The 10,658-nt window shown below is 46.4% G+C and overlaps 1 long non-coding RNA gene across 1 annotated transcript; it reads left to right on the plus strand.

The window, feature by feature from the left end:
• Positions 1-579: 579 nt before the first annotated feature.
• On the plus strand, positions 580-5,002 carry LOC126958186 (uncharacterized). The gene is made up of 3 exons (XR_007727127.1): positions 580-666; positions 1,665-1,764; positions 4,974-5,002. It is a non-coding gene; the product is annotated as an uncharacterized LOC126958186 (long non-coding RNA).
• The last annotated feature ends 5,656 nt before the right edge of the window (positions 5,003-10,658 follow it).

Here is a 10,658-nt window from a genome sequence, read left to right on the forward strand (position 1 = left end):
GCAGCCTGTAATCCCAGCTACTCAGGAGGCTGAGGCAGGAGAATTGCTTGAACTTGGGAGGCGGGGCCCCTGCACTCCAGTCTGGGAGACAGAGTGAGACTCTGTCTCCAAAAAATAAAAATAAAAAAATAAAATAAAATAAAAAAAAAAATATATATATATATAAAATCAGATCTGACAATAGAACCAGCACACAGATGCTTCCCGATTAGCTGGGACTACATGCATGTGCTATCGTGCCTGGCTATTTTTTGTATTTTTAGTAGAGACAGGGTTTCACCCTGTTGGACAGGCTGGTCTCGAACTCCTGACCTCAAGTGATCCACCCACCCAGCCTCCCAAAGTGCTAAGATTACAGGCATAAGCCACCATCCCTGGCCAAAAATATTCCATCTTCAGGTGCCAATTACTCCATAAACTTTAAGATAGTTATATTTTATTCCTGGGAAATACCCTGCGTGCCTCCCCCGGATTCATGTTCGAGTAGCCGTGAGGAAAGCCTCGTCGTGTCGGGGGTCGACTGCCCCCTGCTGGCCAGCTGTGGAGTGTGCAGCCAGTGACTTTCCGTCTTCACATCTTGATGACTCCGTGGCTGTGTGGACACAGGATTGTAGGGGTAGGAGTGGAAGCAGGAAGTCTCCTAAGCAGATGGATGCCGGAGCTGTGGTGAGAGGGAAGGGGGGCTGAGGAGGGTTGGAGAGAGATGGGTTGACTAGGACACATGGCAGAGCCGGTGCAATGGCTGTAGGGAGTGAGGAGTAATGGGGAATCAAGGATGTCCAGCTGTGGATGGCAGAAGGGCCACTGTCTGAAGTGGGAAGTCTGGACATTCCCAAAGGAGTCTTTAAAGACTGGGTCTTCTCCTGAGCCTGAGAGCAGTGCTTCTTCCAAGGACACTGCTTCCATTTTAAGGTATGTGGAGGAAACAGGATTTGGGGTGTGTGTGTGCGCGTGTGTGTGTGTGACATTTCAGATGCCACTTTGTTTGCCAATGGGATTTCTGCCTCTGCCTCCCTGCCTGCAAGCCTGTGTCCACATAGCCAGCAGAGTCACTGTTTTGGGAAAAAAAAAAATCAGCTGTTCAAAACTCTCCAACGGCTTCCCATTGCCTGAAAATGGAATTGAAATTCCTCAGCAGGCCTGCAAGGCCCTCAGTGGGCTGTCCCCTGCCTCTACCCTCCCTCGGTCTCAGCCTCCCCCATCCCCCACTGGACTCCCTAGGAGGGCTTCATAGAGTGCCACGCTCCTCCTGCCTGGAACCCTGGCTCTCGAGTTTTCATGGGGCTGGCTGCTTCTCCTCACTCAGTCATCAGGTCCAATGTCAATTCCTTGGTGAGGCCATCTCTGCCCAGCCAGCCAAGGTGGACACTCAGGTGCTCCTTATCATAATACCTTGCTCTAAGGACCTGTCCTCATGTGGGTTAACCTGCACACTGCCTCTCTTGCCCCACTGGAATGTGACCTTCTTGAAGACAGGGGCTTGACTCCTTGGTCTCCATCTCATACCCAGCACCTTAGCACAGGCCCTGGCACACCAACAGATACGGGTTGGTTAACTGGATGGATAGGTGGATGGATGGATGAAGGATCCCACAGAATGGAGAGGGGGCTGGGGGCTAGAGTTCGCCTCACAACACTTTGACCATGTTCTTTGCAGTCTCCAGCATCAGCGTGACCCGGGAGCTTGTTGGAATGAAGAATCTCCAGCTCCATCCCAAACCTGCTGAATCAGAATATGCATTTAACACATTACCAGGACCCCAGGTAACTGCTGTGCACAGTGAAGTTTAAGAAGTTCTTCTAGAACACTGATTCTCAAATTTGCCTGCACACTGGAATCACCTGGGGAGTTCTAAAAGTCACCGATGCAGGCGGGGGACGTTGATAATGAGGGAGGCTGTGCACGTGTTGGGGGCAGAGGATATGTGGGAGATCTCTGTCCCTTCCTCAATTTTGCTATGAACCTACAACTACTCTAGAAATTAAAGCCTTTAAAAAAGTTTTAAGGCCGGGCGCGGTGGCTCAAGCCTGTAATCCCAGCACTTTGGGAGGCCGAGACGGGCGGATCACGAGGTCAGGAGATCGAGACCATCCTGGCTAACACAGTGAAACCCCGTCTCTACTAAAAAATACAAAAAACTAGCCGGGTGAGGTGACGGGCGCCTGTAGTCCCAGCTACTCGGGAGGCTGAGGCAGGAGAATGGCGTGAACCCAGGAGGCGGAGCTTGCACTGAGCTGAGATCCGGCCACTGCGCTCCAGCCTGGGCAAGAGAGCCAGACTCCGCCTCAAAAAAAAAAAAAAAAAAAAAAAAACCAAAAACAAAACAAAAAAGTTTTAAAAACACTGATGTCTGGGCCACTCCTGCCAGGGATTCTGATCTAATCAGTTCTTGGACTGATGAAAGTCTACCAGCTGATTCCACTGACTACCCAGTTGACACTAATGTTTGGCCAAGGTTGAGAACTAGCCGGTGTCTAGCATTCTTTTTTGTTGGGAAGCAGAGAGCGAAGCTCAAAGAGTGGTCAGGAGAGAGGCTGGGAGAGTGCAAAGAGAAGAAAGGAAAATGTGTGATGCCTCCCGTCGCTGGGGCTTGGCTGTCTGCAGAGTACTTGCTCACCTTCATTAATTATAGTAGGTGCCTTTCTCCTGGTTCCTAAGGTGCTCTAGGCCCTTCAGGAAGCTCTCAGGGTCAAGGTGAGGCCCAGACCCATGTGCGTGTGCCCATAGTACGCACGCACACACACACAGAGTGCAGCCTGACTACCATCTCGGGGAGTCCAGAGCTTAGCCCAGGCCTGGTGGGCCCAGCAGATGCTCAGGCAGAAGCTGCAGAGAGGTAGGAGTGGTAGAAAACCAAGAGAAGCCAGGAAAATCACACTCCATTGCTGTGTTTTCAATGCAAAGGAGTCTGTCCATGGTGGAACCACACAGAAGAAACACCTCAGTGTTGTGTCTCAAAGAACAATTCCAGCTCCCACTTGAGGAAAAGCTTTTGGGTCCAAGAACAGGCCTCCTGCCTCTTCCACCACCCCACCTTGCAGGCCCCTCCCCAAAGGTCTTCCCTACCTTTCCCTCAACCCCTAGCAAGCTATGCCTGAAATCAGAGACTTGGGCTGAACCATGATTGCGGTTAAAATGCAGACTAATTTGTAAGTTGTTTTCATCATCTACACCTCAATGTAACTGGAGTAACCAGATCCTCTTTTGAGAATGGTTTGCTGGGAGGCAGCACAGCCAGCGGGCCCTGGCCAGGGGAGAGAGGCCTTGTGGGGCTCACACCAGCCTCCCGCATTCTCCCAGCCTGACTCCCACCTCCACGACGCAATTCTTGTCTCCCCTTCTGACTCCTTGTCCTCCAGAGCTGCCTCTTAATGGGGGGAAGAAGTCACTAATCTAAGGCTTCCTCTCTGGTTTGCAAAGTTACTCACTTTGCATAGCTGCCTTCAATCAACGTGCCCAGCCCTCTGGTGACAGTCACAGTGCCTACTGTAACTGCCAACAGATCTTGTAGTGTATTCATTTTTTTTAAATCACCAACTGATTTAAAACAGACCGAGAGGCAAAGGTTCCAGAAGTCAGCCCTGGGTCTCTTCTCGGCTGATTGCACAGAGTTCCTCCAGTGCCCTGCAGAGACCTCTGTCCACCCAACCAGGCCTCTTTCAGGAGGCTAAGGGGTGACCCTTCGCAGAACTCTACAAAAGCCAGGGACTCTCTCACCAGAATAATGCTCAGAGAATTTAAGTACATTTAAGGTCCTTGTCCACAATTTTTGGGCCTCCAGATAACTCTGAATTTCATATGAAGATCTGAAAAGGGTCCACAAACCCCAAGTGAAAAATCACTACATTTTTTATATTTAAAAATTCAAACTACAAACTCACAATACTTCAGAAACCAGCCAGGTGAACATTTGTAAGTGAGTAATTGAGTCCATGGATGATAAGGAATGGTGGGTACCATTTAAAGTCATTTCATAAATTAAATTACCAGATAGACCAAGTAATATATATCTTCAGACCAGATTTAGCCCATGGGTAACCCATGTATTGTACAGAATTTTCTAGGTATTTATGCCTGCCTCCACCCTCCATTTGATAATAAGATCTACCTAGTATCTAAGCCCAATCATTTCTGCAGGAATATGAGCTTATTTCTCCTCAGTTTTACTTGGCAGAAGTTCTCTCAATTCTCCTCCTCCATACTACTGTCAGTTCTTCCAGAGGTCTGCCCAGCTCCAAGGCCCAAGTTAAACAGCCCCTTCTTCCATGAAGCATCCCTGATAGCCCCACACCTACAGCCAGACCCGCATCCCTCGCCCTTCCTTTCCTAGCCACAGGTGTGTCGGCACTACAGTATGCTCCCTGAGTCCTCTCTGACTTGATTGTCGACACCCATTCCCCAAACTGTTGCTCTTACCGGGGAGCTATTTTGCTTCCCAGGGAACATTTGGCCATGTCTGGAGACATTTCTTTTAGTCACAGATTGGAGGGAGGTAATGCCCCTGGCATCTAGTGGGAGAGGCCAGGGATGCCGCTAAACATCCTACAATGCACAGGACAACCCCCCACAACCAAGAGTTACTCAGTCCAGATGTCAATGCTGAAGCTCAGAAACCATCCTCAGTGAGCCCTGGATAAATCCCTTGAGGGCAGGGCTGTGTCTGGGTTAATGTGGTCCTGCCAGAGCCTAGGATACAGGGTCTGGCACGCAACAGGCACTCAGACTGGCATGTTGATGGGTTTTAATGGTAGCGGGCTAGGTCAAAAGAGAAAGACCCAGTCTCAGCCCCAAATAGCTCATAGCTAGATCAGAGAGGAAAACACATGTCCAGCTGGCTCTCCTCTGCAGTGGTTGATGCAACCAAGGCTGGACAGCCATGAAATGAGTTTGCTCTGGGAGGGGCTTCACCACTTTCAGGAGGGGGCATTAGGACGGGGTGTTTGTTTCAGCTGAGCTCTTTATTGCAATACAGAAATGAACTCAGGGCTCCTTAAGAGGTGAAAGATCCATGCGAAGAGACACCTGAATGAACACCCTGGCCTGGGAAGAGCAGAGCATCTGTCCATGGGAAGGCTGGGCTGGGACGGTTGCACGGGCGCTGCCCACTAAGGACATGCAGAGACAGCCCCACCTCTTCTCTCCACCCCACCCACCCCAGGTTCACCCAGACGTTTCTGCTTCCCCTTGACCTGGGACCCCACCAGGGCCAATTTATCTGTTAGCCACAGTGCCTAGGGCCCACAATACTTCTTAGGGGCCCTTAAAAATGTTTAATTTTCATTTCTTTTGAAATCAGAAGAATAAAGGAACATAACAATGAATCTAAAATAAGGAATCCAGCCTGAATTGTATTCATCTATATACCAATGCAGTCTTATTGTCTAATTTTTTCTATATTTTTATGGAGAGGGGCCCAAAGGTACCACCCATTACCCCCTCCACGCCCTCTCCACTCCTCCCGGGTGACACTCCCACCCCCTCCACGCCCTCTCCACTCCTCCCGGGTGACGCTCCCACCCCCTCCGCGCCCTCTCTACTCCTCCCGGGTGACGCTCCCACCCCCTCCAAGCCCTCTCCACTCCTCCCGGGTGACGCTCCCACCCCCTCCAAGCCCTCTCCACTCCTCCCGGGTGACGCTCCCACCCCCCCTCCAAGCCCTCTCCACTCCTCCCGGGTGACGCTCCCACCCCCTCCACGCCCTCTTCACTCCTCCCGGGTGACGCTCCCACCCCCTCCGCGCCCTCTCTACTCCTCCCGGGTGACGCTCCCACCCACTCCACGCCCTCTCTACTCCTTCCGGGTGACGCTCCCACCACAGACCAGCACTCCTGGGTTCTTCATGAAAATCTCATGGAGGATCCACTGGAGACATTTTCTTTCTTTCTTTTCTTCAGTCATACTACCAAATATCTATGGAGATTTTGTGGTGGTGGTTGTGGTTGAGACGGAGTCTCACTTTTTCGCCCAGGCTGGAGTGCAGTGGCATGATCTCGGCTCACTGCAACCTCCACCTTCCAGATTCAAGCGATTCCCCTGCTTCCTGAGCAGCTCAGATTACAGGTGTGTGCCACCACGCCAGGCTAATTTTTGTATTTTTAGTAGAGACGGGGTTTCACCATGTTGGCCGGGCTGGTCTCGAACTCCTGACCTCAAGTGATCTGCCTGCCTCCGCCTCCCAAAGTGCTGGGATTACACGTCTGAGCCACCATACCCAGCCTACGGAGATATTTTTAATACAAATATGTAACTCAGAAGTTCTCTGACTTTGATGAATTTTGCTTGGGAAAGGGTTTTCCAGAATGGACTCCAGTAAGTCAATTTAATTCCTTGATCAATTGTATAAAAAGCTCAGTTAAACTGTTTCCAATTTTTCCACTTTTTCATTTCCAACGGACTGAAATTATTTTCATTGGGACCAATTCTTTTTCACTTAAATTTTATATCAGGACTGTGGTTCATAGATCGATTTTTGTCAGTATCAAATTTCACCAATGATAGCTGCTGCCATAGTAAGTTCCTTTTTGTGGACTTCATTTCTACCACCTCCATTTTCCAGGGTCAAATTTTGTTCTAAATTTTGTCAAGAACATTTGATTATTTCATGAGTTCTACCAGATAACAACCTACCTAATTTAGTATCTGAGATTTTTTATGCGTTGGACAAAAGACTTTAGAGTTTGTAACTGCTTCTTGGCTTAAACCGTGAGAAAATTGTGACTATATTTATGAGACAGAGAGGGTGCTGCAGGAGAGAGGAGAGGCAGAGTAGAAAGGCAATGAGTTTAGCAGCACTGTTAGGCTGAATGCACACTGCAGGTCACGATATCCTGGGGAGGAGAAGAGAAACAAGTGGTAGAATCAAGACGCTGTTTTCTGTTCCAGCTCGTTTTGTGAACAATGTCACATCACAGGTCACTTGGCTGTCCTTGGATCAACTGTGAGTAAGGAGGAGTCCTGCAGTATGAAAAATGACTACCTAGAATTGCCACCAAAATCAAGCAGGAGTGCCTTAGAAAGCAGGTAAGGCACAGGAGCCCCGGTCTTGGGGCACAAGAAGAATGGTCTCCATCTGTCAGTCCTCTTCATGGGAGGAGCCCTTGCCTGTGCATTTTTGTTTTTTCTTTCTTTTTTTTGAGACAGAGTGTCGCTCTGTTCCTCAGGCTGGAGGGCAGTAATTCTCCTGCCTCAGGAACATGAGCTCAAGTGATTCTCCTGAGCTCAGCCTCCGGAGTGACTGGGATTACAGGCATGCACCACCACACCCGGCTAATTTTTGTATTTTTAGTAGAGATGGGGTTTCACCATGTTGGCCAGGCTGGTCTCGAACTCCTGACCTCAAGTGATCCACCCACCTCGGCCTCCTAAAGTGCCGGGATTACAGACGAGAGCCACTGTGCCCGGCCGCCTGTGCACTCTTTCATAAGATTTCTAAGCAGTGCTGGGAGGCAGGCAGGATCGCTTTCGACTTATGATGATGGAAGAAAATTAAGCTAAAGTGGGTCATCTTGTTTCAAACCCAGTGATTGTCCCATCATGCCTTGAAGCCTCTCAAAAGAAGAAGTGTGAAAGTCAGTACAACACTTTGCCGTTGGCAGAGGTCTTTGGGCTGGGTCCTGATGCCTCTGGGTCCTGGAACAAGAGAACAAATGGAGGCCACCCACCATGTGTCTAAATTTTAATTATTTAAAAGGTATTAATTAGGGGCTGAGCACAGTGGCCCATGCCTGTAATCCCAGCACTTTAAGAGGCCAAGGTGCGAGGATCGCTTGAGCCCAAAAGTTCAAGACCAGCCTGGGCAACATACAAGACCCTGTCTCTACAAAAAATGTAAAAATGTGCTGGATGTGGTGGCGTGCCTATAGTTTCAGCTACTTGGGAGGCTGAGATAGGAGGATGGCTTGAGCCCGGGAGGTTGAGGCTGCAATGAGCCAAGACTGCACCACTGTGCTCCAGCCTGGGCCACAGAGTGAAATTCTGTCTAAAAAGAAAAAAAAAAAAATTATTAATCAGGCTCACAAGCCATTAAAAGAAAAATATTTTTTTCTTCTACCCTGACAAATATACCTTCACAATGGCATGTTTGAAAAAAATAGTTGCTTCTCATGTGACTGAACACTAGTTTTTATAGGACCAAGTTCGTCATATCAGTGATGACTGAGTGCGGTCATTGCTTTGTGTGTCTCAGTGTTCTGTTGATGGGCTAATAATGTTTGAGTAAATAATAAAATAAAAACCATCTGAGTCATACATTATTCATTTACTTCATAAAATTTGTTTCCCTTTATTTCAACAAAATTACTAATTCTATTGTTACAATAAAAATGTTTATGAAAATTATGCTGTATTGGCAGAAGTGCCAAATGAACTACTCTTCCTTCAGTCATTGTCCTCAGTTTTTTATTCAATTCAGTTTTCTGAGACAACAGCAACTGGAATTATCAATACACTGTATTCCTTGAAGCACTTTGATTTGGAATGAACTATAAATTTTACATGTCATGTTCAAACAGTGTAATGGGTAATCCATGTATGTTCAGAATATATGATAACTTATATGTGATCATATAGAAGTTATATGTCCTATGATATATATATAACTTATTATCATAGAAAACATTATGCAACAGTATCGAAACAATATTCTAATTTTTTATACAAATTTGTATCACTTGATAGTTTTTGGCATCTCACAGTGAGACCCTGTCTAAAAAAGATTTTTTTAAAGTGCTCCTAAGCGCACTGTTCAATTCGCTGTTTGTTTTTTCAAAGCAAGACTTTCTTAAGGAAGCAGTATGCTGATTTACTTTCCTTAATTAGCATTAAGAATTCACATATGGCGATCTAATGTTCTCGTGAAAAAAAAAACTTTTAAAAGAAGAAGAATCCATGTAGCATTTCTTAAGTTCTTCTTCCACACTTTTCAATGCTGGGATACTATCAAGAAAACCAAAAATAGCAGTATTTGGCTCACTTGTTCATCGCTCTCTTCATCTGAGTCTCTGCCTTGATCTGTAATGGCCAGAAAATAGTCTCTATAAACAAGACTATATGGATGTGAATATTCTCTTGTATAATCATACAAACATTTTTTTTTCTAATTTCCTTGTATCTTATTGGAATATCACTTCTATTGCATATTTTTATATAGATTCTTTCCATTTATTTTTAAAAACAATTTCCTCTAAGCATTTAAAAATATTTTCTATCCTTTAAAAATGACACAACCAACTTGTTTAGTTAGATCTGTTTTTTTTTAAATAAGCTTTTGCTAACATTATTACTGTCAAGCCACAGTTCACACTAAATGATTAGGGATAGCAAAAATTTTTCATTTCTAAAATAATTTTATTTTCTGTTAAAGACCATGATTTGCTCTATATTTGAGGACTTTCTGCTGTTTCACTGGACTGTTCTAATTACCTTGTATTTTGTCCAAATTATATCCGATTGCTTTAAGATCATTTTGCTGCCATTCCCATCAAGTGTCTGCAAGTGGCTGTAGGGTCACATATTTGATATGTGTTTCATCAAGATGTCCTATCTTGGGACAGATCCAGAAAATATCATGTGTAATCACTGAATTGTCCATTGCAACAACACAGTGGAAGCCACATCTCCTAGTATGAATTGAAACCATACACTGGATATGGCACATAGAATGCTTCTGCGTTTTTGGCTAAAATTCTGGCTCATACACTTTTTTCTTTACAATCCTGTTAGTGGCTATTACCATAGGTTTACCCTTGACAATTAAAAAAAACAAAAACAAAAACAAAGTCAGGTCTGGGCACGTTGGCTCATGCCTGTAATCCTAGCACTTTGGGAGGCCAAGGTGAGCAGATCACTTGAGGTCAGGAGTTCGAAACCAGCCTGGCCAACATGGTGAAACCCCTTCTCTACTAAAAATAAAAAAAAACATAGCCAGGCGTGGTGGTGGGAGCCTGTAATCCCAACTACTGGGGAGGCTGAGGCAGGAGAATTGCTTGAACCCAGGAGGTGGAGGTTGCCGTGAGCTGAGATTGTGCCACTGCACTCTAGCTTGGGTGACCGAGCGAGACTCTTTCTCAAAAATAAAATAAAATAAGCCGGGCGCGGTGGCTCAAGCCTGTAATCCCAGCACTTTGGGAGGCCGAGACGGGCGGATCACGAGGTCAGGAGATCGAGACCATCCTGGCTAACACCGTGAAACCCCATCTCTACTAAAAATACAAAAAACTAGCCGGGCGAGGTGGCGGGCGCCTGTAGTCCCAGCTACTCAGGAGGCTGAGGCAGGAGAATGGCCTAAACCCGGGAGGCGGAGCTTGCAGTGAGCTGAGATCCGGCCACTGCACTCCAGCCCGGGCTACAGAGCAAGACTCCGTCTCAAAAAATAAAATAAAATAAAATAAAATAAAATAAAATAAAATAAATGCCTATAATTGAAAGCTATTTATTCAGTATGTCACTTAAAACCTTTATGTTTTGTAAAAGGTGCAAAACTAATAAAATGCTCCTGATAGAATCTGATTGATCTGAGTAATATTAACTTTAAAAAAATTATGTACAGGTTGGGAATGGTGGCTCATGCCTGTAATCCCAGCACTTTGGGACACCGAGGCAGGAGGCTTGAGCTCAAGGGTTCAAGAACAGCCTGGACAACACAGTGAGACCTCATCTC

Source organism: Macaca thibetana, chromosome 7 (assembly GCF_024542745.1).
Source record: "Macaca thibetana thibetana isolate TM-01 chromosome 7, ASM2454274v1, whole genome shotgun sequence".
Taxonomy (NCBI): domain Eukaryota; kingdom Metazoa; phylum Chordata; class Mammalia; order Primates; family Cercopithecidae; genus Macaca; species Macaca thibetana.